Source organism: Aethalodelphis obliquidens, unplaced genomic scaffold, assembly GCF_003676395.1.
Source record: "Aethalodelphis obliquidens isolate GAN/ISIS:26980383/991018 unplaced genomic scaffold, ASM367639v1 scaffold77, whole genome shotgun sequence".
Lineage (NCBI taxonomy): Eukaryota > Metazoa > Chordata > Mammalia > Artiodactyla > Delphinidae > Aethalodelphis > Aethalodelphis obliquidens.
Genome location: NW_020838021.1, coordinates 7818141 through 7845711, shown reverse-complemented (window position 1 = coordinate 7845711; position 27571 = coordinate 7818141). Strand labels below are relative to the sequence as shown.

General features: G+C 43.8%; 1 long non-coding RNA gene and 1 other non-coding gene across 2 annotated transcripts in view; one reads left to right on the top strand and one right to left on the bottom strand.

Moving 5' to 3' along the window:
- LOC113612439 (uncharacterized) overlaps window positions 1-22663 on the top strand; it is a 28550-nt gene extending 5887 nt beyond the window's left edge. The window contains exon 3 of the long non-coding RNA XR_003429852.1: window positions 22459-22663. This is a non-coding gene — a long non-coding RNA (uncharacterized LOC113612439). The remainder of the gene's footprint in view (window positions 1-22458) is intronic.
- Window positions 22664-27239: 4576 nt separating this feature from the next.
- TRNAA-CGC (transfer RNA alanine (anticodon CGC)) lies at window positions 27240-27312 on the bottom strand. Its single transcript has one exon. It is a non-coding gene; the product is annotated as a tRNA-Ala (tRNA).
- Between the last annotated feature and the right edge of the window lie 259 nt (window positions 27313-27571).

Genomic DNA, 27571 nt, shown 5'->3' with positions numbered 1-27571 from the left:
TCACAGATGTCACCTGGATTCTTCCTTGTTTTTGATGGCCTTGACTGTTCTGAGGAATACTGGTCAGGTATTTTTTCAAACGCCCCTCCAATGATATCTGTCTGATGTTTCTGCTCAAGATTTGCTGGGGCTATGGATTTTGGGAGAAACAACACAGCAGTAAAGTGCAGGTCTCACCACATTATATCACAGGTATATACTATCAGAGTGACTTATTACTGGTAAGAAGAGTGTAAGTAGAGTGTAGTGCTTTCGAGGTTTGGGCTCTCAAGTCAAACACAACTGAATTCAAATTCTGGCTCCTCCAGTTGCCTGAGTAAGTGACGGAATTTTTCTAGGCCTCAGTTTTCTCATATGTAAAGCAGGAGTAATAATAGTAGCTACCTCATAAGGTTACTGTGGGGAATTGAATGAGAAAATTCATGTGAAGTAATTAACATGATGTCTGGCACAAAGTGAATGCTCAATATATGTGAACTAGTACAATGAGAAGATGTGTGTGTGTGTGGGGGGGGTATACACAAGAGCAATTTTAGAGATAATACCAAGAGAATCCGAAGTGCTTTTCATTATATAAAGTGCCATAGTTTTTCTTAAAGATTTGATGGGAAACCCAGAGTTCAATGGGGTTAGATATATTTGGATAAATGGGAAATTTCATGCATGAGGCATTAGTCCTGAAGGCAGGCCAGATAGCTACGGTAGCTAGAGCTCCTAGGTAGCCAGGAGCTAGTATAAAGCCTGGCACTTGTGGTCAGGGACGGACCCTAGAAGAAAAGGAAGGGGTGAAAACTATGTAGTCATTAAAAGCACTACTGTTGGAATCATACAAACCATGGATCAAATCCTGGCTCTCTTTTCACAGGCTCTGTGACCTTGGGTAAAGTGATTAAACTTCCCTTGGCTAAAGTTTCCTTATCTGTAAAATGGGTATGATAAATTGAGGTTAAATGAAATAACCCAAGCAAATGGCCCAGAACATTCCCTGTCATGTAGTTAGCTGCTCTTTACTACCTACCAATGGTGACTTGGTCGGGAGACACACCATAGCAGTTATAAGTCTTTGAGTCAGGGAGGACATTTTGTGCCAAGAGGAGGCTTTAGGAAGCTTTACCTTTCAATATGGAGCTTGTTTTGGGCTCCTCCCCTTCGTAGTGGGCTCAGTTCCTTGCTCAGGCCTGCTGCAAGCCGCCCTAGGAGCAGGGTGCCTTTGTGATATTTGTGGTGTCTAAAAAACTCTTTAAAAAAGAGATTTTCAGTGTACAATCAAAAAGAAAATGAAAACCACATGGAAAATTCAGCTCCTTCCAATGTGTTCTTAGTCTCCCATTCTACATCCTGCTAGGCCCTCTTCTGCAGATGATGACTGAGAATATCCTCTTTAGAGTAATAAATCACAGGAACATTAAATGCGTCCTTGCAGCTGCACGAGGGCTAGTTAGAGGCCTATTCAAGAAAAGGGCTTATGTGGAGGAGTTTTTCCCCCCGCCTTTTAAAAAGCCACCTGTACCATTTTTGTCTTGGTTTTTAAGTGGAAATGATTTTAAGATGTAATTTTCTTCCTCTACTTGTGTTTATGATGTACAAATAGTTCTTTGTTAATAGGGAAAGAAAAAAAGAAAAACCCAAACCCAAATGCTAAACCTAATTAAGTCTCTTTAGAGAAAGTGTGCCTCTTTAACTTTCCAACTTCCTTTCTGAGTTAGTAATTTCAGGGCTGGACAAGATGCAGGTGGAAGGAATTTCTTCACTGACAGCTGGCCCTGAATCTCTCACATTCCTGGAAGTGCACCAGTTCAGGGTACAGAGCTATCTGGGAGAACTAGGGCTAGTCTGCAAAAAGCACGTACTGTAATCTAAATCCTTTTCCTGTTCATTGGCAAAATCCCAAAAGTTCTTTGAGGCTAGGAGAGATAGCTGTGAGAAGAAAATTGGGACCAGATCATCTAATCCAGATGTGGAAAACCAGGCCTTGAGGAGGGAAGAAACCTTTTATTATAAACTAGGCCTTGAGGGAAAAAAAAATCTCTTCTTTATAAACTAGACCTTGAGGAGGGGAAAATCTTTTCATTGTAATCATATCAATTCTAGTTAGTTTCACATAATGAGGTTAGCCATGCAGTTTGGCAAAGATGATGATCAGCCATGTAGAATGATTTAAAGAGTTCCAGAAAGGCTCCCACTCCCATAAAAATCATCCCTAGTCAGGTTCATAATGCCTGATAGCCTTTCATCAGTGATTCTTAGCCCTTTTTTGGTCAAGGACTTGCTTTAGGATCTGGTGAAAGACCTTTCCCTGCAGAAACGCACATGTGTGTGCACATGTCAGCCTACATTTTTATAGGCGTTCACAGACTCCTGTGAACTACTGTGGGGAGTCTTTGGATGGTCAGTGTTTCTCATTGTTGATTTTCAAGAGCCACGTAATGGGCAGCCCCCCTACACATAGACCACTGTTGAGGTAAATTGAAAAGAAACCCTATCGCATTTTTATCACCATTATATTAAAATATTATTTAGAATAATATATTTAATAATAACTTAATATAAGGGAGAGGGATGAGATTTAGGGGCAATATTTCACCAAGGTGTATAGGTCTACCTTGGTGATGCACAGCTTGACCACAGATCAACTTCTATATTGAACTGGTTTCTTTCCTTCCTATTTCTACTAAATTAAAAAAAAAATCCAAACTTTAAAATACTTTAAATGCTTTAAAATACCCCAGGATAGATGAAATAAAAATCGTATAATTTGATAACTTATTTGTCTTAGTTAGGTTTCCCCAAAGCAGAGTCTGAGGCAAGGACTTGGGAGTAGTTGGGTATATTTGGGGTGTTGTCCCAGGAAGCAGGAGTGAGGTATTTGGGAGAATTAGAGAAGGAGGAAAAGTCAACGTGAGGGTGCATTGTGAGGTTGCTACATTGCGCCACAAGGGCTTGATTCTGGTTGGGCTTCCTGAGAAGGATACCAAACATCTCCCAGAACTGTCCCCCTGATGGATGAGCGGTGGTAGTTCTCATCCACTTGTTCCTATCCCCGCCCCTCCCCCCATTCAAGGTTATCCCCAAAGGGATTAGCATTCCCACTCTTCCAGGCTGTGCTTTGATGTGGACTGGCTTTGGAGAAGGCACTGGGGCAGAAGCAGAAAGAGAGAAGCTTGATCTTGAGGTGTGATGCTCTTGGGGTGATATGAGTCTGAGCTTGCACAGAACTGTCCATCACAGCTCTGGCTGAAATCAGAGGTGGATGGAGGGACTGTGATGTAGGGCCCCAGAGGCATTTGCACTAATACTGAAGCTGAGTAGTGGGTACATGGAAGCTCATAGTCCTATCCACCCTACTTTTGTATATGTTCGAGAATTTTCATAATAAAAAGTTAGAAATCCTAACTCAGAATCATAGGTCATTGGGAACTGCCTTAAGTATTTAGTGGCTTCCTTGTATAGTTTTGGGTGTTTGGAACAAACATGGGCCCAGAAATTACAATGAAAGCTCCCTGCTGACACTTTGAAGCACTCCATCAGATGCTAAAGTCCCTGAACAAATCATACTCAAAGGCTGGAAGGCTGAATAGTTAAACCAGGAAGTAGATGGGTGTGGATTCACTGATCACTTCTTTGATTGATTCTGTTCTACAAAGTGTGGTAGCAAGTTCTACTGAAAGACTTGGATGTGATGTTTAAATGTCCCCAACAATATGTAGTCTATTTCTTTCTGTGAGAAGTGAAGAAATCTCCACATGTTGGGGCAGAGTCAAATTCTTAGTGATAAAACTGCCCCATAGTTTCGTCTTTTTAAAGAAATCCTGCTCATTTCATCTTTAACATTAAGCACAGTGATATTTCATCACTGAAGTAATTACTTGCAGCCTCTTCGAGATTCTGAATATATGGCTATGAAATACCTCTTGAGCAAGGCATTTAAAATCTGAGAAATTATCCTTAGTGTCATTATCAATGTCAGAGTCTTCCCCCCTGCCACCATCCCTTGTTTTAATAACTTGCAGGAAAGTAATTTCTCTCAACAGCTGGCATGCTTAGAGTAGAAAAGTGGAGTTGGTATTTGCTGCATTTCTTTGTACAGCATGCTGGGAAGACATACCCTTAGGGGCCACAATTTGATTATATTCACAATTTTTATGGTTTTTTTCAATACTGAATGTGATCAAGGGACATGTTACTGATTGCTAACTGTTATCAGCGTATCAAGCAGTGAGTGGCTTGGCATTTGGGTGCCACCTCTTTTATTTGCTTAGCAACATATTTCTGGACTGTGCTTATGGCTAATGCTCTTCAGAATTGATCCCAGTGTCCTTTTTCCAGTCTACTTTGTGATTCACAAAAAACACTTGATAACTGAATTAAAAATCTTTCTTCTTAAAAAAAATGCTGTATAATTGACATTTAACATTATACTAGTTTCAGGTGTACAGCATAATGATTCAAAATTTGTATACACTGCAAAATGATCACCACTATGAGTTTAGTTAACATCTGTCACCATACAAAGTTAAAACATTTTTTCTTGTGATGAGAAATTTTTAAGATTTATTCTCAACAACTTTCAAATATGCAATACAATATTATTGACTATAGTCACCATGCTGTACATTACATCCCCATGACTTATTTATTTGATAACTGGAAGTTTGAACCTCTTGACCCCCTTCACCCATTTCATCTACCCCCAAACTCCCTCCCCTCTGGTAACCACCCATCTGTTCTCTGTATCTACGAGTGTGGTTTTGTATTGTTTTGAAAACCTTTCCTCTTATGTGGAGAAACTGGATCACTCTTACATTGCTGGCGGAAATGTAAAATGGTACAGATTCTGGAAGAGAGTTGGACAGTTTCTTATAAAACTAAATATGCAACTACTCTACAAGCCAGCAATTGTACTCATGGGTGTTTATCCCAAAGAAGTGAAAACTTATGTTCACACAAAAACCTCTACACAAATGTTCACAGCAGCATTATTTGTGATAGCCCCAAAATGGAAACAATCCAGATGTCCTTCAACAGGTGAATGGTTAAACAAACTGTGGTATATCCATGTCATGGAATAGTATTCAGCAGTAAAAAGGAACAAATTATTGCTTCACACATACATCTTGGGTAGATCTATAAAGAATTACACTGAATGAAGAAAAACAATGCCTAAAGGCTACATACTGTATGATTCCAAATGTATAACATCCTTGAAATGACAGACTTACAGAAATGGAAAACAGATTAGTAGTTGCCAGGATTAAGGTGGGGGTAGTGGGTGTGGCTATTAAAGGAGCACATGAGGGATCCCTGAGGCGATGGAAATGTTCTGTGTTGTGACTCTATCAATGTCAGTATCCTGGTTGTGATATGGCACTACAGTTTTACAGATAATCTTATTGGGGAAACTGGGTAAAGGATACCTGGGTTTCTCTCTGTATTATTCTTCTTTTATAGAATTTTTTTAAAAAAATTATCTATTTCATTTATTTATTTTTGGCTGCATTGGGTCTTTGTTGCTGCGCGCGGGCTTTCTCTAGTTGCAGTGAGCGGGGGCTACTCTTTATTGCAGTGCGTAGGCTTCTCATTGCAGTGGCTTCTCTTGTTGCGCAGCATGGGCTCTAGGTGAGCAGGCTTCAGTAGTTGTGGCTCATGGGCTCTAGAGCGCAAGCTCAGTAGTTGTGGCCCACAGGCTTAGTTGCTCCACGGCATGTGGGATCTTCCCGGACCAGGGCTCGAACCTGTGTCCTCTGCATTGGCAGGTGGATTCTTAACCACTGCACCACCAGGGAAGCTCTCTCTCTGTATTATTCTTAAACTGCATGTAAATCTACAATTATCTCAAAATTACAAGCTTAATTTCAAAATACTCCTTTCCCCTTATGGCGTGGGATTTCAGGGTCAAAAATGCAAAAGCGTCGTGGAGCACTTCTCCCTGTATATATACCACTGCTATGCCAAGAGTCTGCATATCAGTGGTTTTGTCGGACTCCATAGTAAAAAAAAAAAAAAAAAAAAAAAAATCTGCTAGCACCCACATGTGTTAGTAATTGCCCTTCTCCATTGTGTGCTATAGCTATTATGGATGTCCGCTGATGTTGTTTGTTACAGGAATTTTGCCAATAGCTCATTCTGCTTTCTCTAAGTCATTTGTCATTAAAGTTGTGCCTGGTTTTACAAGCTTCTTGACAATAAAGTGACTTGTACTTGTTTTGCCAAGAGGCCTAACAACTTTGAAAGATACTCCTATCACTTCAGTATCTTCTCTGCCTTAGTCACAATATTCATCAATTTCATACAACAAGGAATTACTTCATGCTTGTTCTCAAAAAATTCAGTTGGTTTATCACAGGGTTCACTGTACTTTGTTTAATAATTATGTAAAAGCTTTGATGACTTCATGCTTCAATTTGATAGATTTTATTACAAACAGCATGCTGGAAACTAGGGGCAAAGGTAACAAAATCAGATATTCAGATATTTATCTTCTTACTTCACATTTGCATTTTTGGCTGCTTGTGTGCTATTGTCACATGCACAGATTTATTTGTCCCAGCACATACAGATTCATATTTTGTATTCATACTGGAGTCCTGTTCACTATTTATGTTCATGATGTTAACTGAGTTGTAGCATTTAATTGACTATTTTTATTGCTACTTTAATATTCAGTGAACCTCTTTTGAGTGGTTGATTAGGTTGGGGATGTAATGGTACACAAGAGCTATAACATAAAATGCAAATTTAACAAGCATAAGCAATAACATGCAAAAGGCACAAATATATGTTAACAGAGATGAATTGTACCCTGACAAATGAGTGTTGACAAATACAGCTCTTATTCATGCCCAATCTTGAAGAACATAAAGATTGTTAAGAATGTAATGTGATTGCTGTGAAAAATCATAATTAGCCTTACATCTCAAATAAGTGGAAGGTATGTGAAGAAATAATCTCATTGCTTTTTCCTCTGCCACTTGCTAGATTTCTGGGGAAATTAGTGACCTTGGACCACCCAGAGTCTATGCACCATACTTTAAGAAACCATGCCTAAGGGAAAGGTGTATGGTACATATTAAACACATTTATTAATACATTAAGTTTTAATTCTATTTAAGTTGGTTGAACTTGATTGAACTGAATTGTCAAGTTTCTACTCTGGGTAGGAAATTGTGACAAAACAGATGCTTTTTCCTGACAGGAAAGAAGGTATGGCATCTTCTATAATAATGGAATTGTAGCTGGGATGAGGCCGTCCAGCTGGGAACTACATTTCCCAGCCTCCCTTGTGGTCAGGTGTGTCTGTGTGAGCAATGGAATGTGAGCAGAAGTGATGTGTGCTTATTCTCAGACCAGCCCTTTACACATGTTCTCCTCTATGCTTTCTTCCTGTTTCTGTGAGCAGAAACATGGTTGTTATCGGAACACAGCTTCAATTGGGCAGATGACACTGTTGCCCTAGAGGAGGGTGGAGAAACATGATGGGATGGAATGAACCCAAGTCCACGAATGACTGAATGGAGCCAAGTAGCTCACTTATGTGCCTTGGACTGTCATGTGGAGAGAAACTTCATTGTTCTTTTTTTGCTGCATTGTTGGGTCTTTATGTTATAGCAGCTTAGCCCTTTAACCCTGATAAAGAAGGGGAAACCCTGGCGGTCTGAAAGCCCTAGTTGGTAGGTTGTGGAGAAGAGTGGCTCTTGGTGGTACAGGGCAGGTAGGAGAACATGAGAGCCAGGACTTGGCACAAGACTAGTCACTATGGTAGGTGGGTATTGGCAGGTGAGTGCCCCCCTGATTTCTAATTCCAATTCTGATGGTACTGCCAGGTTGGAGAGATGAGAAGGAAGGAATAAGCTTGGTCATGAGTCATGCAGAAATGTAGTAGTGTTCCTATAGTAAAGATTAACTGACTCGGGAACCGGTGGCACTCAGAGTCACCCCGTTTAGGATTAGAAGGAAATGAAACCAAGGGAGCCGTGTTAGGCCTAGGTCATCCCTGGGCCATGTGATGCTAGATCCAGGAGAGTGGCAGTTCTAAACTCCCCAAAGGGTGACTGGGAATCTTGATTTACTTCAGTCATGGTTATTATAAGAACTGCTGCAGATCTTAGTCTACAGGTGTGGCTTCGTTTGTGGCTTCAGCTCTAAAGATTTGGAGCTAGGAGAAATCAGAGCAAAATCTCATTTACCTCACAATTTGACCTACAGCTGATATAGTGCATTGGCTACAGCTAGGGCACTTTTGTGTAAACTAGAAAAAGTGCCCTCTTTTCTGGGCACATGGCCTGGCAAACACACAATGTACCAAATTAGGAAAGAAAGCATGGCTTGGTGAGTCCAGTACATTTTGGATTTCAGCTCCCATTTGCCTCCATGACTGGGCATCTTTGTGCAGTGAACAACATGCACAACTGTACATAACGGCCTTGCAGACTACCAGAAGTACAATGAGAGTGAAATTGGAGAATGAAGGACCAATTCAAATGTGACCCACTGACTTGGAAATGCAAAAGGAAACTATTTTGGAAAAGTGCTACCAAGTGAATGTAAGTTTGTGTGCCCAATGCACAGTGAGGCCAAACAATACCAAAACGTTGGAGTTTGGAGCAGAGAAAGATTTATTGCAGGGCCAAGCAAGGAGACGGGTGGCTCATGACCCCCCAAACTGCCCGAAGGGTTTCAGGAAAGCATTTTTAAAGGCCAGGAGAGGGAGGGGAGTCACAGGATATGTGATCAGCTCATGCACAATTCTGTGATTGGTTGATGGTGAGGTAACAGGGCAGTGTCACAGGGGTCAACATTATCAGTCCTCAGGCTCCAGCAGGCCTGGGGGCTATACTCAGATTCATCAAGTAGTTAACATCTTCCATTCAGTGGTGGGCTTTCATATCTGTAAAACAACTCAGGAAATGTGCATCAGATACTGTTATCTAGGTATTTCAGAGAGGAGCTAAAGCAGAGGACGTGGGGGAAGGGCCTGCCTGGGGAAGGCCACACAGGGTCCTGCTCGGTTACAGAACCAAAAGGCGAAGGGTGATTTAACAAGTTTTAAACTTGATATGCAAAGGGCTATACTCAAATATACAATGTATTTTCTTGTATCAATACCTTTTGCTCATGCTGTTTCCCATCTGAAGCATCCGCTCTGGTTATATAATTCTTATACATGCTTGAAGGCTCAGCTCTAGCCTTAACTCTCCAAAAAGCCTTTCATGACCTCTGTAGAGATCCCTCCCTCCCTCTTGCTGCATAATCAAATGGGTAAGCCATGCTCAAAAAGACGTCTATTTGTTTGAGTGACTGAGAGTCTGGAAAACTTCTTCTCCAGTCCAAAACAATGTTAAATTCCACGTAGGAAACCTCCAACAAGCTCCCCATGGTAGGGTATGGGAGCGTGGGACCAATCAACTTAAAGTCTTTCCCCTGTTCAAACAGTATTTTAACAAATTCTTGTAGTGAAAATAGCACTAGGCTCATTGCCTAGTTCTAGTTCTAGTCCAGTTTTGTTATTAATAGCCACGTGACTTTGAGCAAGGTGAACCACCTCTCTGGCCAGCCTTAGTTCCCTACCCTATAAAATGAAGAAAGAGCTTTATTGGTCTACCATGTTGTAAAGCAATGCGATAAACAATGTGGTAATTGAGCTGAACTGTGAAGATGTATTAATATCTATGTTAATACCTCACTTCTAGCTCAGCCTGAAGAGACTTTTCTTTGTTGGTGAAAGGTCATAAGGTGTTTTACGTGTCTGATGACCAACAAACAACTATACAAAACTCAAGGAAAATATAACTCTCCCTCTTAGCATGTGTAATTTTACTTACCTTGTTGTTATTAATGGGCTGCCACCACATCTTTCTCCTGTAGGAAGTTCATTCATCCATTCTATTTAGGGTTGCTAGATTTATCAAATAAAAGTACAATAAGATTCCTCCATATTTGTTTAGTACTTCACAGGTTATGTAGAGGCAGGGCAATGGAATGGAATGGAATGCACTATAGCAGCAGGAATAGCCTTGCTATCTAAAGCGTGTCTCTCCACTGGCTGCTCCAGGATTACCTGGGAGCTGGTTAGAAATGCAAACTCTACGCCCCACCGCAAACCTATTGAATCCAAATTTGCATTTTAACAAGGTCCCCAGGTGATAAATTGTATGTTAAAACTTGAGAAGCCCTGGGCTAGCTGCTAATTTCCTCCCACATCTGCTCCACAGCTGTCCCTAAACTCTGGAATAGGGAAAGGGGAGGAGGGTTGCCTAAAATGGGAACTTTCCATTGGCTCCTGCATCATAGGGACTGTAGCAGATTCAGTGGTTTTGTAGGGCAGGGCTGCATAAATAGCAGGTAACGTTGAGTTTTCTGTCTGGGCCATGTGCTAAAATGAAGTCAGAAACCACATCCACAGTATGATGAGAGCACCATGTCTAGGCAAGCCTTGACCTGGGTCAGGCTGTCATCTCTGCCTGGTTGTGACATCTATGCCTGTGAGTACTCTTGGCTCCCCTTCTGGCTCCATTTCCTCACCTATGAGGCCCTCTCCCTTTTCCTTTCAGGTTCTAGGTGTGCCTCCCCCCACCAACCAAAGTGAACACCTGGGAAAGAAGGCATGTACTCTGCTGTGCGGCCTGGTTCCTAACAGGCTGCGGACCGGTACCGGTCCGCGGACCAGGGGTTGGGGACCCCTGATCTAGTGTGAAATTAAGTACATGTTTCTCTTCCCCTGGGCTTGTTGCTTTCTCAGTTGCCTTCTTCTTTCTGAACCCCCTTTTTAAAGGGATATCAGTCCTCAGCTAGCTATTGGACTAGGGTATTGGGGGAGAGGCTGGGTCATACATGCCTTCTTAGAATAAGGACAGCTCTCTTTGTAGGCTCTTGACCCCAGCCCTACCCATATTCCTTAGTCTCTCCACTTGGCCAGCCTCTCACACAGTTGCTCTTCCTGCCCCACCCCACCCCTCCCAGTCTGGTCTTTGTTGGGCTATGGGTGAGGCTAGACTGGGGATGGCTGTACCCCAGAGACCAGTCAGAGACACAGAGACACTAAAGCAACCTGGGGAGGCCTAGGAAACCAGAATAGGAAGGAGCACAGAGAAGTAGGCATAGTATGGTACCTGTGGGTCTGATAAGAGGGGACTGGGGACTGGGATTCAGAGTCAAGAAAGGCTCCAGTTTTCAGAAGAATTAGGGAGTTGGCCTCAGATCTGGGAACCTGACATGCTGACCAAGGATCCAGGGAACAGAGAGAGTCATGACTGGGCACAAGTTATTGGCAAGAAACCAGGGACTGGACAGAGGTCCTGAGGTCACAAAGGGCCAGAAGCTGGGAGAGATTTGGACCTCTAAGTGGGGTTGGTGGCTTTAGGAGCAAAGGTTCAAGTCCTGTGCTAAAGTCCCACCATTTGCTTTATTCATCTGTGTTAGAGACTTGGGCATTATAGAGTGGGGGTTAAGAATGTGGGTTCTGGATCCAGACGACTAGAGTTTAATTCCTGGCTTCACCACTCACCAGCGGTGTATCTTTGGATAAGGCACTTAATTTTCTTGTGCCTCCGTTCTCCATTGTCTCATCTGAGGGACGCTGTGAGCATCAACTGAGACAACGCACAGCAAACACTTAGCACAGTACCGGCACTCAGACAACCTAGATAAATGCTGTGTGTTATTATGATTAACTTTTTTTTTTAAAGCTATTTTTTAAAATTTATTTTTGGCTGCGTTGGTCTTTGTTGCTGCATGCCGGCTTTCTCTAGTCGTCGCAAGCAGGGGCTGCTGTTCGTTGTGGTGCGCGGGCTTCTCATTGCGGTGGCTTCTCTTGTTGCAGAGCATGGGCTCTAGGCGCGCGGGCTTCAGTAGTTGTGGCACGCCAGCTCAGTAGTTGTGGCTCGCAGGCTCTAGAGCGTAGCAGGCTCAGTAGTTGTGATGCACGGGCTTAGTTGCTCTGAGGCATGTGAGATCTTCCCGTACCAGGGATTGAACCCATGTTCCCTGCATTGGCAGGTGGATTCTAACCACTGTGCCACCAGGGAAGTCCCTATTATGATTAACTTTTGTCAACCTAAATAAGGAGGTAAACTGAGGCAAGCTCAACTTACCCAAAATTTGGGTTTGTTTATTCAGGAATAGCAGGGGAAAGTACAATAGCAAGCTACAGGTGAGTCCCTTGAGTGTTTGGGGCGGGCTGTATTTATAAGCAAGGAGCGCAAAGAGGGGGAAGTCCAGCCAGAGTCCAAGCAGTAAGTTCACTGGCTTGAGGATGGGGAGAGATGTTCATTGATTAGGAGATAAGTCTCCGTCCTCTGTAAATCAGGCATTTAATGGAAATCCGTCTCTCGGTTAAGTTCCGTTCTTCTGAGGGTGCATGCATGAGATTCTCCACTTCCTATCTTCCGGTTCCATTTTAAACTGAAACCCTCTCACACCCTCAAACTCCGTGCTTCCATCCCACTGCTCCTCAAACTGACCTATGGTCATCGGTACATGTTCCCTCTGCTTGGAACACCCTTTTTTGGTTAATTCCTTTTCATCTTTCAGGCCTCAGTTCAGAAATCACTTTCTGTGTGAATTTCTATGAGAAAAATGCACTGTGTTTTCTTTTGTTCTCACACTAACAATACTTTTGACATCAGGTATGTGGATTTTCCACACCTAACAATTCTCTGACATCAGCTGGGTGTCCTACAAGTCAATTCTTTTCCAACACTAACTGGAGTTATCGCAGACCTCACAGGTTAAGGGCTCAGTCCCACAAGACTGCCACCCACTGAGATGCCAGTTGAAAGTCCAGGTTGTCACCTGTGCTTCTCACCGACTGTCTGTAAATTGGAGGTTCCCATGACCCACTCCTCAGGTTTGATCATAGGCCGGAGCAGCTCACAGAACTCAGGGAAACACGTTTATTGGTTTATCATGTAATAAAGGATATGATAAAAGATAGAGATGAACAGCCAGATGAAGAGGTACATAGGGCAAGATCTGGGACGGTCCTGAGCACAGAAGCCTTTGTCCCCATGGAGTTGGGGTGCACCACCCTCCTGGCATGCAGATGTGTTCATCAACCTGGAAGCTCTCTAAACCCTATACTTTTGGGGTTTTTATAGAAGCTTCATCACATAGGCATGATTGATCATGAACTCAACCTCGAGCCCCTCTCCCCTTTCCAGAGGATGAGGGGCATGGCTGAAAGTTATGAGCTTCTAATCATGGCTTGGTTTTTCTGGTGATCAGCCCCCATCTGGAAATTATCCAGGAGCTCACCCAGAGTCGCCTCATTAGATCAAGAGACACTGCTATCACCCAGGAAATTCTAAGGGATTTAGGAGCTCTGCATCGGGAACCAGGGTCAAAGATCAAATGTTAGAACCAAAGATGCTCCTACTGCTCTTATCACTTAGGAAATTACAAGGGTTTTAGGAGCTCTGTGCCAGGAACCTGGGGAAGGGGGAGTGGCATGCAGAGACCAATGTATATATTTCTATTATCTCACAGGGTCCCTTCCCAGACCCTCTTGGAATGGGTGAGATGCTCTCCTTCATTCTCTCACAGCACTTGCTCTTTCACATCATGCATTGTAATTGCTCATTTCCTTGTCTGTATCTCCCATCAGACCCTCGGCTCCATGAGTTTTTAGATTACATCGTTTTTTGTTTTTTTTTTCCATTGCTGTCTCACCAGTGCTGACACATGGTAGAAATTCATTAAATGTTTGTTGATTAAATGAATAAATGGTGAGAGACTCCAGGCTTAGATCCTTTGGGGAGCCATAGCCAGACAGAATTTCTCTGTTAAAGCTTAATCTACTGGCAGCTGAACAATGTAGAGCCAGAGCCCCAAGGCCTGAGGTCCCTTTCAGATGAAGTCCCACTCAGGAGGTGGCAGTAAAACCCACCTGGCCCCATCCCCCTTACCTGCTTCCTGTGTGTTGTATGGGCCACAGGGGCATGGAGAGGAACAGCTTTCAATTTGAGGGGGGTCCCTACACATCATCCAAGCTGCTTTGGCAGCCACCATCTTTCCCAATCTGGTTTGTGTAATGATGCCTCAAGGCTGGTAAACAAAAAATAGTCTAATACCATTCAAACCATTCTGGGAAGTACAGTATGTGTGCTCCTGCTTGTGGCATATGAATCTGTCTTACATCATTAAGATGCTGCTTTTCCAAGTGTTCATAAACTCTTAAATTTATTTTCTTTTAATAGATCTCTCAGTCTGTCTTTGTGAGGAAAATGATAGCCTCCACCAGCAGAGCTGCTGGAGCCAGGACAGGGGTTTAAAGGCTGCGGGGGCCTGAAGAGATGGGCTTAGAAGTTGCAGGGGACAGGCTGGACAATGGGCCCCTCCTTCCTCCTCCTGAGCTCTGCCACTTTCCTGGGGAGCAATCACAGAACATTCTCAGGGACCTCTATGTGACCATCAGAACTGCCTAGACACTTGTAGAGAAATTCTACACATTTCTCCAAAACTTGCAGGTGGTAGAGTTCACCTGGGGAGAGTTCATTTTGTGTGAGAAAAGTAGACAGGTAACAAGTGAGAGCAAGTGAGAATTGGAGCCAGGGAGGTAGCTGCCAGCTGCTCTCAACATGGGCAAACTAGCCATGTGTACTGATTGCAGGTTTGGGGCACTGGGGTTAGGACTGGAGAGTTTGGCCCCCTTTAGATAATTTGGAAAAAAGCACATTTAAGCTTCGGAGACCCTGATTTCTTGCCCCATTATCAAAGGGCAATTTAGAGTCACATTGCTGTCTGTGGGGTTCCAGGGTAGGGTTTTGCTAAATCTGCTAAATTGTCTCCTTGGTGTATGCCTTAAAAAACCCTGCTATAGTTGGCCTTCCAAATTGGCAGTTTCCACATCTGTGGATTCAACCAACCATGGATCAAAACTGTTTTGTTAAAAAAAAAATTCTAGAAAGTAACAAAAAGCAAAATTTGTGGGCTTCCCTGGTGGCACAGTGGTTGAGAGTCCACCTGCCGATGCAGGGGATGCGGGTTCGTGCCCCGGTCCGGGAAGATCCCACATGCTGCGGAGCGGCTGGGCCCGTGAGCCATGGCCGCTGAGCCTGCGCCTCTGGAGCCTGTGCTCCGCAACGGGAGAGGCCACAACAGTGAGAGGCCCGCGTACCGCAAAAAAAAAAAAAAAAAAAGCAAAATTTGAATTTGTTGTGCCAGTAACTATTTACATAGCATTCACATTGTATTTACAACTATACAGTGTATTAGGTATTATAAGTAATCTAGAGCTTATTTAAAGTATGTGGGAGGATGTGTGTAGGTTATATGCAAATACTATACCATTTTACATAAGAGACTTGAACATCTCTGGATTTTGGTATCTGGAGGGTTCCAGGATTAATCCTCCATGGATACTGAGGGACGACTGTACTTCAGTCTACTTTAAACCTCTTTTCCCAACAGGGAACCCATATCAGTTAAGGCTCTGGACACTTTTAGCCTAAAGTCAATTTATCCTCATAAACAGAAACTATAGGATTCCAAAGGAAGCCACTGCTTGTGGAATATTCAATAGGAGAAAAACCAAAAAGGAGACTTGCTTAGAAGCCCCATGCCTATTCACATGGGAAAAAGAATCCAAATCTGGGGATCTGAGAGGACCACCAGGGCCTTCCTCAGATATTTAAGTGAGAGAAATGATGCAGATTCAAGTGAAAGACAACTTGAACTGGAAGCAGCATTGGTGTTTGGCTGAGTGGCTTTTGGACAGTGAGCTGTAAGGAGTTTGTTTCCCTGCAGATGTCTTGCAGGCACCTGTAAGGAAAGAGATGTTCCCAAGTGTTTCGGGGAGTAGGGACTGGGAGGGTTTATTGCTAAGTGACCCACGCTATAGCCTGTTGACAGCACAGAAGGGCAACTTGGCCCTCTTGAGACTGTACTGTCTATACTAGTATTTCCTTAATATATATATATTTTATAAATTTATTTGTTTTTGGCTGTGTTGGGTCTTCGTTGCTGCTCACGGGCTTTCTCTAGTTGCGGTGAGTGGGGGCTACTCTTCACTGTGGTGTGCGGGCTCCTCATTGCAGTGGCTTCTCTTGTTGCAGAGCACGGGCTCTAGGCACCCAGGCTTCAGTAGTTGCAGCATGCGGGCTCAGTAGTTGTGGCTCATGGGCTCTAGAGCGCAGGCTCAGTAGTTGTGGAGCATGGGCTTAGTTGCTCCGCGGCATGTGGATCTTCCCAGACCAGGGCTCGAACCTGTGTCCCCTGCGTTGGCAGGCGGATTCTTAACCACTGCACCACCAGGGAAGCCCCTCCTTAATATTTTTAAAATATTTATTTATTTATTTTGCCATGCTGTGTCTTAGTTGCGGCTCGCCAGCTCTTTAGTTGTGGCTTTCTGGCTCCTTAGTTGCAGTACGCAGGCTCCTTAGTTGCGGCATGTGAACTCTTAGTTGTGGCATGCATGTGGGGTCTAGTTCCCTGACCAGGGATTGAACCCGGGCCCCCTGCGTTGAGAGCGTGAAGTCTTAACCACTGCGCCACCAGGTAAGTCCCCTCGTTAATATTTTTGAGTCAACTTTTTTTATATTTAAACAAATTTTCATTAAAAGGAAACTTTATAGCACTATCGTACATTGAAATCCAGTATCAATACCCTAAATAAAAGTGTAATAACTAGCCTGTAACTGTTAATTAGAAATGTTTATCTGGGCATGACTAACAATCATCTCGCATCTCACTGGTGGTTTGCCTCACACACTTCGGGCAAAACTGTATTGTTCTAAGCAATTTCTCCATCCTCAGGACTACAACGGGCCTTGAAGGCCATCTAATGATCCTCTCTCCCCCATCTCATCCTGAGATAGTCTACACAGTCTTTTGTCTGATAGCCTCCTGCTTCAGCTTGAACTCTTTTTTTTTTTGGCCACACTGCATGGCTTGCAGGATCTTAGTCCCCTGACCGGGATTGAACCCAGGCCCTGGCAGTGAAAGCGCGAAGTCCTAACCACTGCACCGCCAGGGAATTCTCTTGAATTTCTCTTATGAGGACATGGGAAACCTTTTGCTTCTGACCACAAACTGCCATTGCACATTCTTCTTTGCCCTCTGATGTTGACATAAGTATATAGCCTTTGAAGGACTTTTACTGCTAGTGGAAACCTGACATAAGGCCACTTGGGTGTCCCCACCTTTGCGCTCTCCCTCTTTCTCTCTTCTCTTTTAACTTAGCCCTTGTAAGGAGGAGGACCAAGGAGCACATAGGTGATGCTGGTGTGTTGGAGAGAATACAGAGGGTTGAGGTTTGATTTATGTGCATTACTCTGAGGGAAACAAAAACCAAACACAGTGAGCTGGTTCCAGTAAGAAATCCTTAGTCTTGGGAGGGAAGGGGAAAGTACTGAATGCAGATGTGTGCATCTCCTGGTCCAGCTGCCTTTCAAATCATCTTGGAATCTTTTCAGAAAAAGAAGGTGGAAGAGAGGCAGGGGGTGGGGGGGTGTCTCTAAATAAAAAAAAAAGCCTTGGTAGGACATCAGCACTTAAGCCTGCTTGGCTGTTCCTCTAAGAAAGGGTATCACAAAGGGAAGAGGCGTTATCTCCATCCATAACAATACATGGCACGGTGACTTTGGCATCCCAAGGGCCTCCGTGCCTCAGTGGTAGCTGCAGATAGGAGTGCGCAGCAGACAGAGTTCCTTAGCACAGGTACCAAAGAATAAACAGGGGTGCAGTGGCAGCAGCCCCTGGCAGGAAGCAGCTACTCCTTATGCATTCAGTTATTATTCAGGGGTCTTTTGTTCGAGGCTAAGTTCCGTGTGAGAGATAAAGGCAAGAGCTGGTAAAATTTGGGAGAGGACTGGTAGTGTGGCCTGGCAAGGCCTGGGGGAGCTCAGGTAACAATCAGCTCAGAGGAAAACTCTGATGAAACCAGTTCCAGCCATCACAGAATAAGGGGTACATGCCCTTCTAAAGAAGGTCTTTTTCAAAACTCTCAGAAAGGCCTTTAAAATATAATACATGGAAGCAAAGTCTGCAACAGAAACAGGAGGTGTCCTGCCCCATCATTATTGTGAATTAGCCACTTGATCACTGACCATCGCTTGAACATACAGGCACCGCAGCAGCAAATGGGTCTGGGTGATTGGAGGCCAGCTATTTGTCCTCTAGAGAGACAGAGCTATTAGGGCGATGTCTGGGTGAGTTATTGAAGGGGAGGGAGGCACTCATAGCGCAAAATGGGTCCTCGAAATAGTTTCTTGTGCGATGGCTCAGAAAGAAAAATGGGACTCCAGCCCCATTTGCTAATGTCTGCTGCATCTAGGCAGGGAGTGGGGTCTGTCCGTGAGCTTCATGTTGACATAGGTGCTGGGGAGACGTTGGAGAGGAGAAAACAGGCTGGAAACATTGCTGTGGGGATCAGCACTGGGGTGGGGAGCGGCTGCAGGGGAAGCAGCTGCATTTGGGTGGTGGAGGTGGGAGGAGGCTTGCTGAGTTTCGAGCATCCAGCCCAGCTCTGTCTGCCCTTAGGGCCCTGGATCAGTGCCCTGGGCAGCGACTGGGGGGAGGGAGGTGGGAGGGAGCTCCTGGGGTCAGAACCACTCATCTGAGACTGGCTTTGCAGTGGATACCTTCATGTGTGAGGGGTGCACCAAGGTCATAGACTGGTGTAATGCCAAGTTCTTTTTTGTTTGTAATATTTCAAATTCCTGGTTCCCAGGTACTGATCACCAAAACAATCAGGTGGCAAGGACCTGTTTACCTCATATCTGCTTAGGAAAGGAGGTTTTTGCTGGCCTTCGCCCTCACAGGAGCTGCCAAGAGCCTCTTCTCTTCTCCTGCAGCTCTCTCTTCCCTCAGCTCTTACAAAGCATGCCAGGAAGTCACTTTCTTGCCTCCTTTCCATGGGAGAAAGAAGGAGGAATAATAATGAAAGTCCATATTTACAAGACTTTACATGAAGACTTTACATGAGCCACGCATTCACAATGATCCTGAGGTGTAGCTGTTAATACTGGCCCCATTTTACAGATGAGGACACTGAGGTTCATTCACCCCTGCTTATTTCCTTCACAACGTGGATCACCACCTCTATTCATCTGGTTTATTTGTACCTTTGTCTGCCTGCCCACATACTCTGCGAGAGAGGACTTCTGCCTGTTTTGTTCACTGTGTAATGTCCAGGGCCTAAAAGTATGTGTGGCATGTCACAGCTTCTCAATAGGTTGTATCTTTCGTCACGTCTGGGATTTGATTTTACCCTACTTACAAGCTCATAATTTAGCCTGTTATTGTTTTGTGGGTGCTGGAAGGAAACACAAGACTCCCGGATCAGAAACAACAAACTGTATGACTCACAGCACAGCAAGTAGTATGAACATCAACATGTTTGCCTCAGTTCCCCATATCCCCAAGTCCCACAGGGCAACACAGAGGGAGGCAGATGCATGCTTTATACATACTGGGTTTACATCACGGCTGAGGGACACTGAGCTTGGGGAACCCAGCATTTTGTAGCAGGCAGTAAGTGTGCCTACTCTTTGTCCCAGAGGTGACATTAATTCATCCCTCAAGATTCCTCGCTGCAAACGTAACCCTGAGAAATGTCCCAGATAAAGAGCACTCATGGTCTTGCATTGTTAGCATGGCCAGCAACAAATACAGGTGCACAAGAGACCCATGGAGGAATGTCTCCCAATATCCTCCCCTTTCTGCACTTTTGAACTGCACCTGGGTACTTGGCAGGGCTACTTTGTATTAGTTTCTCTTTAATGCATAGGCCTTGCCTCCTTATCTGATCTAGACTATGAACTTAATGGGGACAATCCCTCCTGCATAATTTGTGGTCCTCATAACTGTCCAAGTTTGATGCACACAGCAGCTGCTTAGTAAACAACAAAGACAATGACAATGACAGCAGCAGCAGGCTTTGAAGTCACAGACCTGGGTGTGAATGTCAGCTCTGATTCTAACTCATGTTGTGACCTTGGGCAATTTGCTTGACCCCTCTAAACCTGTTTACTCGTCTGTAAAACGGGCACAAGACAAGGTATTTATTTCAGAGGGTTCTTGTAATTTAAGTAAATTAATCCAAATGTGGCAAATAGAAAAGTGCCTGGCATGTAATAAATATTCAATAAATGTTAGCTATTTATTACTGCAATTATTATTACTGAGCCCCTATGTGCCAGGCACTTTAATAATCAGTTTAAAAAATATAATCCTCATCTTATTTGAGCATAATAGATGTCATTATCCCTTTTTTGTACAACAGGAAACAGGTTCAGAAAGATTAAAGTAACTTTTACACAAAGTGGCAGAGTGGAGTTTTGAGTACTCTGTGCTATTTCTGAATGGTTTCATCCTTTCTGAAGGAGTGGAATTGGCGACACCACTCTTTTTTTTTTAACATCTTTATTGGAGTATAATTGCTTTACAATGGTGTGTTAGTTTCTGCTTTATAACAAAGTGAATCAGTTATACATATACATATATCCCCATATCTCTTCCCTCTCGTGTCTCCCTCCCTCCCACCCTCCCTATCCCACCCCTCTAGGTGGTCACACAGCACCGAGCTGATCTCCCTGTGCTATGCGACTGCTTCCCACTAGCTATCTATTTTACATTTGGTAGTGTATATATGTCCATATACACACTACCACTCTCTCACTTTGTCCCAGCTTACCCTTCCCCCTCCCCGTGTCCTCAAGTCCATTCTCTAGTAGGTCTGAGTCTTTATTCCCGTCTTGCCCCTAGGTTCTTCATGACCATTTTTTTTTTTTTTAGATTCCCTATATATGTGTTAGCATACAGTATTTGTTTTTCTCTTTCTGACTTACTTCACTCTGTATGACAGACTTTAGGTCCATCCACCTCACTACAAATAACTCAATTTCTGGCGACACCACTTTTAAATGAAATGCTTGGAGACCCTCACAGCCACCAAGCCACCGAGAATCTTACCTCGACTTTCCCTAGAAACCTGGCCTGAGGGAGTGGAGCGGGGAGAAGCTGAAGGGGAGAGCTGGGGTTGGGGCTGGCTTTTTGAGGAGCTGAGGGTGAGAACAGTGTGTTGAAGGAGGACCAAAGCAGAATTAAATCCAAATGCAGGTGATTTCACTGTGGTTGGGAAAATAACAGCTTTCTGGCCAGAGAATGGAAACCCCTCCCACCAGAGGCAGTGGGGCCCAGGCTCCCAGCAGCTGGGAAGGCTCCTGCACTCACCACAGCAAGCAGGTCTCCCGGATCCAGTGTTTGCTTTCCTTTCTCCTGGGATTTATGCAGAGAAGGCTGTAGAGCAAGAAACCATCAGAGACCAAATAAAACCAATTTAAGGCCAAACAGATGCTCTCTTCTTAAAGGTGCTCAGGGTGACTTAATCTGCAACAGAGCTGCTTGTCACCCCTCCCTAATTTGGGGGCCTCCTGTTGGGGAGAGTTCATCCCCTTCTCTTGGGATATGAGCCAGCTGGGACAGATGCTTCACTCAAAGACACCTGTGCATTTTGTCCCTGATCTGAGCTCCCTGCGAAGGGTCTGTGAACTCATCAAGCAACTCCAGGAAGTGGAAGAGGATCAAAGAACACAAGAGAATCGTCATTTAAGGGTCTTTGAAAGTCTAGCTGGATGTGCTGTGAAGAGGGAAGAGGCAGCTTCCTTGCCCAAGGGCTTCGTACAGAGAGAAGAGCTGTGAGGCCTCAAAAAGGACCACTTGCACCATCGTTCCCCGGGCACAGGAGTGGGGCTTTTAACATGCAGATTAGTGGGCCCCCTCTCAGACCCTCCACATCAGAATCTCTGGGGCTGGGTCCCCACAGTTAGCATTTTGAACAGGCTCTCCAGGTGAGTCACACATGGGTTCTAGAGGGCTTTAGCCTTATCTCTACTACATACTGGCTGTGTGATCTTGGGTAAGCTATTTAACTCTCTGAGCCTTAGTTTCTTCCTTATAGAGTGGAATAAAAATAGTACCTCCTTCACAACACTATTGGGAGGATTAAATGAGATTTTTTATGTCTCATTCAACATGGTAGTTTTTATTAAACTTCTTGTCCCCCTGCCATGCATTTTTTTTCTGCTTCTTCTTTTCAGTGGGAAATGCAAACTTATTTTTCTCTATTTGATGCACCCCTTTTCTTCTCACTGACAGGTGTTTGGCCCCTCTAAACACTTGTTAAAAACAGTGTTAAAAACCTTGGCAAAGCAGAGGCTCCGTGTATAGTGGCTACAGATGGCTACCACATGGCATGCTTCTCTTGAGAAGTGCCTACCTGGCAGTGCCCACTTTCAGATTGCCTTCTCATCCCTCCCCATAGTTAGAACTTAGGCATCCAGCGTTGCGTCTCTGTGTGGCCCTCCTCTCTGTCAAGGCTACGGACCCTGAGTTAGTCTTGTGGCTGCATAATGTTGCAGCCTGTGTTATCGATCTCTTGTGAGTTTGGTGAATGGGAGTTAATTCCTCAAGAATATTCCCCCCTGTGTCGGCTGACAAAATACAGTTTGTTAATTTCTGAAACAGAAAGCCAGCTCCCAGACCCAAGTTGACCCCACGGAGGAACAGGTCCTGTCTTCAATGGTCATTTGAACACGATTTCATCCAGATTCTTTCTTTCGAGGTAAGAGGGTTGCAAGTGGTTGCCTCTGCTGTGGTGTTGTCCCAGACATTGCTGTTACTCATAAGACATGAAGAGTTATTTGACTTTTGGAAGCGGGGGTAATGGTGGCTGCACATTAGGATCACCTGGTTAGTTTTAAAACAGATTCCTGGGCCCTGCTCACAGAGATTCTGATTTAACTGGTATCAGCAGGTTTTAAAAGCACCCCACCCAGGCGATTCTAAAGTAGAGTCAGGGCTGGGAACCACTGCTTTAAACTATGTGAATTTGCACATTCCACAAATATAGGCATACCTCATTTTATTGTGCTTTGCAGATATTGTGGGGTTTTTTTTAAAAACAAATTGAAGATTTATGGCAATCCTGCATCAAGCAAGTCCATTGGTGCTATTTTTCCAACAGCATTTGCTCACTTCATGTCTCTGTCTCACATTTTGGTAGTTCTCACAATATTTCAAACTTTCCCATTATTATTATATTTGTTATGGTGATATGTGATCAGTGATCTTTGTTACTGTTGCAAAAACATTACAACTTGCTGAAGGCTCAGATGATGGTTAGCATTTTTTAGCAATAAAGTGTTTTTAAATTAAGATATGTACATTGTTTTATAGACATAATGCTATTGCATACTTAATAGACGACAGTATACTGTAAACATAGCTTCTATATGCAGTGGGAAACCAGAAAATTAATGTGAGTGACTTTATTGCTATATTTGCTTTATTGCAGTGGTCTGGAACTGAACCCACAGTATCTCCTAGGTATGCCTGTATTGAGTGCTTATCATGTACCAGGCTCTCTTATAGGCCCTGGGAATACAGCCATGAATAAAAGTGACAAAAATCCTTACCCTCATGGAGTTTATGTTTTAATGGGAAAGACAGATAATAAATAAGATAATTATATATATTATATATATAAAATGTTAAATGATGGTAAGTACAATGGAGAAAAATAAAGGAAGTTAGGAGGGAATGGCAGGAGTGATTTGTGAGGCACTTTGAATTAGGGTGGTTGTTTTAGTCTGCTTGGGCTACTATAACAGAAATACCATAGACTGGGTGGCTTAAGCAACAAACACTTATTTCTCACAGTTCTGGGGTCTGCAAAGTCCAGGATCAAGGCGCCAGCAGATTTGGTGTCTGGTGAGAGCCTGCTTCCTAGTTTAGAGATGGCTGTCTTCTCCCTGTGACCTCACACAGCAGAAGGGGTGAGAGAGCTCTCAGGGGTCTCTCTTATAAGGGCACTAATCCCATTCATGAGGGCTCCACTCTTAGGACCTAATCACCTCCCAAAGGCCCCACCTCACTATCATCACATTGGGAGTTAGAATTTCAACATATGAATTTTGGGGGGACACAAACATTTCCTTGACCACAACAGTGGTCAAGGAAAACTTCATGGAAAAAGGGACAATTAAGGAAGACCTGAAAGAAGTTCCTGGGTTGAGCCATGCAGATTTCTGGAGGAAGAGTCTTCTTGGCAGAGTGAATAGCCAGTGCAAAGAGCTCAAGTCAGGAGTGTGCTTGGTGTTCTAGGAAAAACAAGGAGCCTGGTGTGGCCGGAGGGAAGTAAGGGGGAGAGTAGTAGTTAGAGAGCTCATGGTGGCAGTGGTAGCAGCTGGACAAGTTGCTCAGGGCCATGTAGGCCCTTGTAAGGTAGATTTTTACTTTGAGTGAGATGAAAAGACATTGGATGGTTTTGAGCAGAGGAGTGGCATGATCTGACTTATGAAGGTCACTCTGGCTGCTGTGGGGAGGCTAGACTATGAGGAGCAAGGATGGAAAGAGGGAGGCTGTGTGGGGGGTTAGGGGAGTGTTCGGATTTGTCTGGGTGTTCTTGTCCCCTCTTATTGTCTCCCCTTGGTGGAATGGCAGTTGTCGGGGGAGTTCGTAACCCTGGACTTTGTGCCGCAAGGTTAAAGGGAGAAATAAATCAGATATGAAAGTGTGCCTAACATTTGCAGATGTGGCTTCTCTGGATTAAGAGCCAAACAAACACATCATGACAATTTCTCTTCCTCTTTTGTCTCTTATTCCGCCTCAGATTCCCCTCCCAACCTATTCCTTGAGGATTCCTAGACACATTTTTTTCCCTGCAGTGACCTAGGTCTCTTATCCTGCTTTACCTCCCGCTTTTGACAGAGAGATAAAGGCTTCTGCATTGATGTGAGTGGAGATCTTACTATAGCGCCACCTGTGAAACAGCAACGGGCAGTAGAGATGCTTAACCTGTAAAATGTTCGTTGCACTGGGAAAAATCAATACAATAAATGTTGACTTAATGGGACCCCTTGGGGAAGGGGACTCTGGGCAATGTAACATTCTAGTTGATTGAAACGTAACCCGCTCCTCACCCCTGCTTTTTTTCCTCCCTTTTTTTTCCGCATTAGTTCTTGTTTCTGAGTCTAAAAATAATGGGTTTTACCATGTGCTTATCAGGTGCCAGGCACTGTGCTAGGTGTTTTACAGACCATTGTCTTATTTAATCCCAGCAACAACTGATGATATAGACGTTATCATTATCCCCATTTTAAAGTTGAGGAAATTGAGGCTCAGAGAAATTAGTCACCCAAGGTGGCGCATCTGGTAAATAGCTGAGCCCATCTGATACTGAAGATCAGCCTATCAGTGTTTGTCCCTCATGGACTCTTCCTGGGCTCCAGGCAGGGTCTCAGTGCTACCGTGCCAGCCACCTGGGAGATGCTCAGGGTCAGTGATGCAGGCAGGGAGGGAGCTCAGGGGCACGGGCTGTGCAGAGGAAGGCCTGGGAACAAGGTCCATTTATTATTATTATTTTTAAAAAATAAAAGCCCCAACATCAGCTTGTTTTCTTGTTATTAGGCTCTTCTAGTGGACTGTGGAAAAGCAATGTTTAGTTCATTGATAACAGTGTTAAAATGTTACTATAAGTGGTAAAGCTCCTTAATTTGGTATACCTAACTTTTATTTTTTGCAGGGGGTGGGTAGTGGTAGGGTGGTAGGCAGTGGTGCAAGGAAACCAACCTGAATTAGCTGTAAATCTGAAATCCAGGCTCTTTTCAATACACAGTTTCATTCCTTTCAGTCACAGTTGGTAACAGGAGCTAATGTTACCAAAGTGAGAACCTATTTTAATAAATAGATAAGAAAAATCATTCATTGTTCTATGAAAATGGATTCTTCCCTAGTTTAAAAATGTCTGAAAATGTTTACTTTTTTCAGAAGAATAAAAGCTCTCCTTGCCATTTAGTTTATCCTACTCCTTTGCGTACTAAAGCCAGTTTTCACAGATCAAAGCATAAGACGCTGATCTCAGCTCTGGTCTGAATTCCTGCAAAATTTGAATGAGAATTTCTGTTCTGGATAGCTTCCATGTGCCCCTTCAGACCCTCTCTCCATACTTCTCCACCCTGCACTCTGCTTCGGGAGGGGAGGCTGACCTGTAGGGATGACATCAAAGGCCTGACCATCCCCCACTCCTGTTACTAGCCCTGGGTACCCTGCCCCCACCTTTATAAATTGTCCATTTATTAACCTTTACTCTCCAAAATACCCATTTTGAGTGTGCCATCTACTCCCTGCTGGGACCCTGACTGATACAGGTTTTGAGTGATGTCTCTATCTTTATTCCACCTACAGGTCTGAGACATCAATTTCAAGGTGTTACGACCACACTACTAATTTGAATGTTCAAAGCTCCATACAGCTCCAATGATTGGGTAGTGTCTGGGAACACGGGGACAAAGGAACAATCATCACCTGGCCATCAGATTCCTGTGATGTGGGTTTCAGGAATCTGGGTATGGATAGATCATGACTGGGCAAAAGATAGTTCCAGATCAAGGGGTAATGCTAACCTGTCTGGCCTCTTTGCTTCCCTATCAAGATCTCTCCGGCTAGGCCTTGGGTCTCAGGCATGGGGTTAAGGCAGGAGACCCCTGTGGACTGGATTCAATGCCCACAGTTGGTCCAAGGAGCAGGATAGGAACACCTGGTTCAAGTAAGGGACTTAGGAAAGGAGTTTGAGTCAAGAATCAGACAGTGTGACCCAGGAAAACACTAGTTCGTGAACTCTTTGAGGGAAGACATTGTGTGACTACCTTGCTCACTGCTGTAGTCTCATGAGCACCCAGCCAATAGACTGGCAAATAGTAGGCATTCTATAAATATTTGAGTGAATGATTGAATACAAGATGATGAAAGAATATGCTGACCAATGCACAAAGAAGTTAGGGGGTTACCTTAGGGAGAATCCTATCCCAAGTAGGGAGGTCAATGTTTGGAAATGAGAGCTGTAACTTACCTTCCTTGGCTATAAGAGCCTCAGCCACGCACTGCACACAATCCTTTGGGCAAATTAGCCTACCAAAGCCAAGGACCAGAACCCATGATCAGTATGCCCACTGCAAGTTTTTTTTTTTAACTTTTTATTTTATATTGGAGTATAGTTGATTGACAATGTTTTGTTAGTTTCAGGTGTACAGCAAAGTGATTCAGTTATACATATACATGTATCTATTCTTTTTCAAATTCTTTTCCCATTTAGGTTGTTACATAATACTGAGCAGAGTTCCCTATGTTATACAGTAGGTCCTTGTTGGTTATCCACTTTATTTTATTTTTAAATATTTATTTATTTGGCTGTGCCGGGTCTTAGTTGCGGCATGTGGGATCTTTTAGTTGCGGCATGTGGGATCTAGTTCCCTGACCAGGGATTGAACCTGGGCCCCCTGCATTGCGAGTGCAGAGTTTTAGCCACTGGACCACCAGGGAAGTCCCTGGTTATCCATTTTAAATATAGCATGCCCACTGCTAGTTTTAAATAGAGAAGATTTTGTGAAAATGGGGATCTGATTTGACAAAGATTTTCTTGGAGCTTAAGTAGCTATTTGAAAATGCAGGGAGATTTTTTTCTACTGAAAACAAAATGTGCCTGTAAGGTCTCTTTTACTAGAAACATGGGGAATGCCTTTTTCAGGCATTCTTGTCGAAGAACACAAGGTCACATAAAAGATCTAGTGGCAAATCAGTG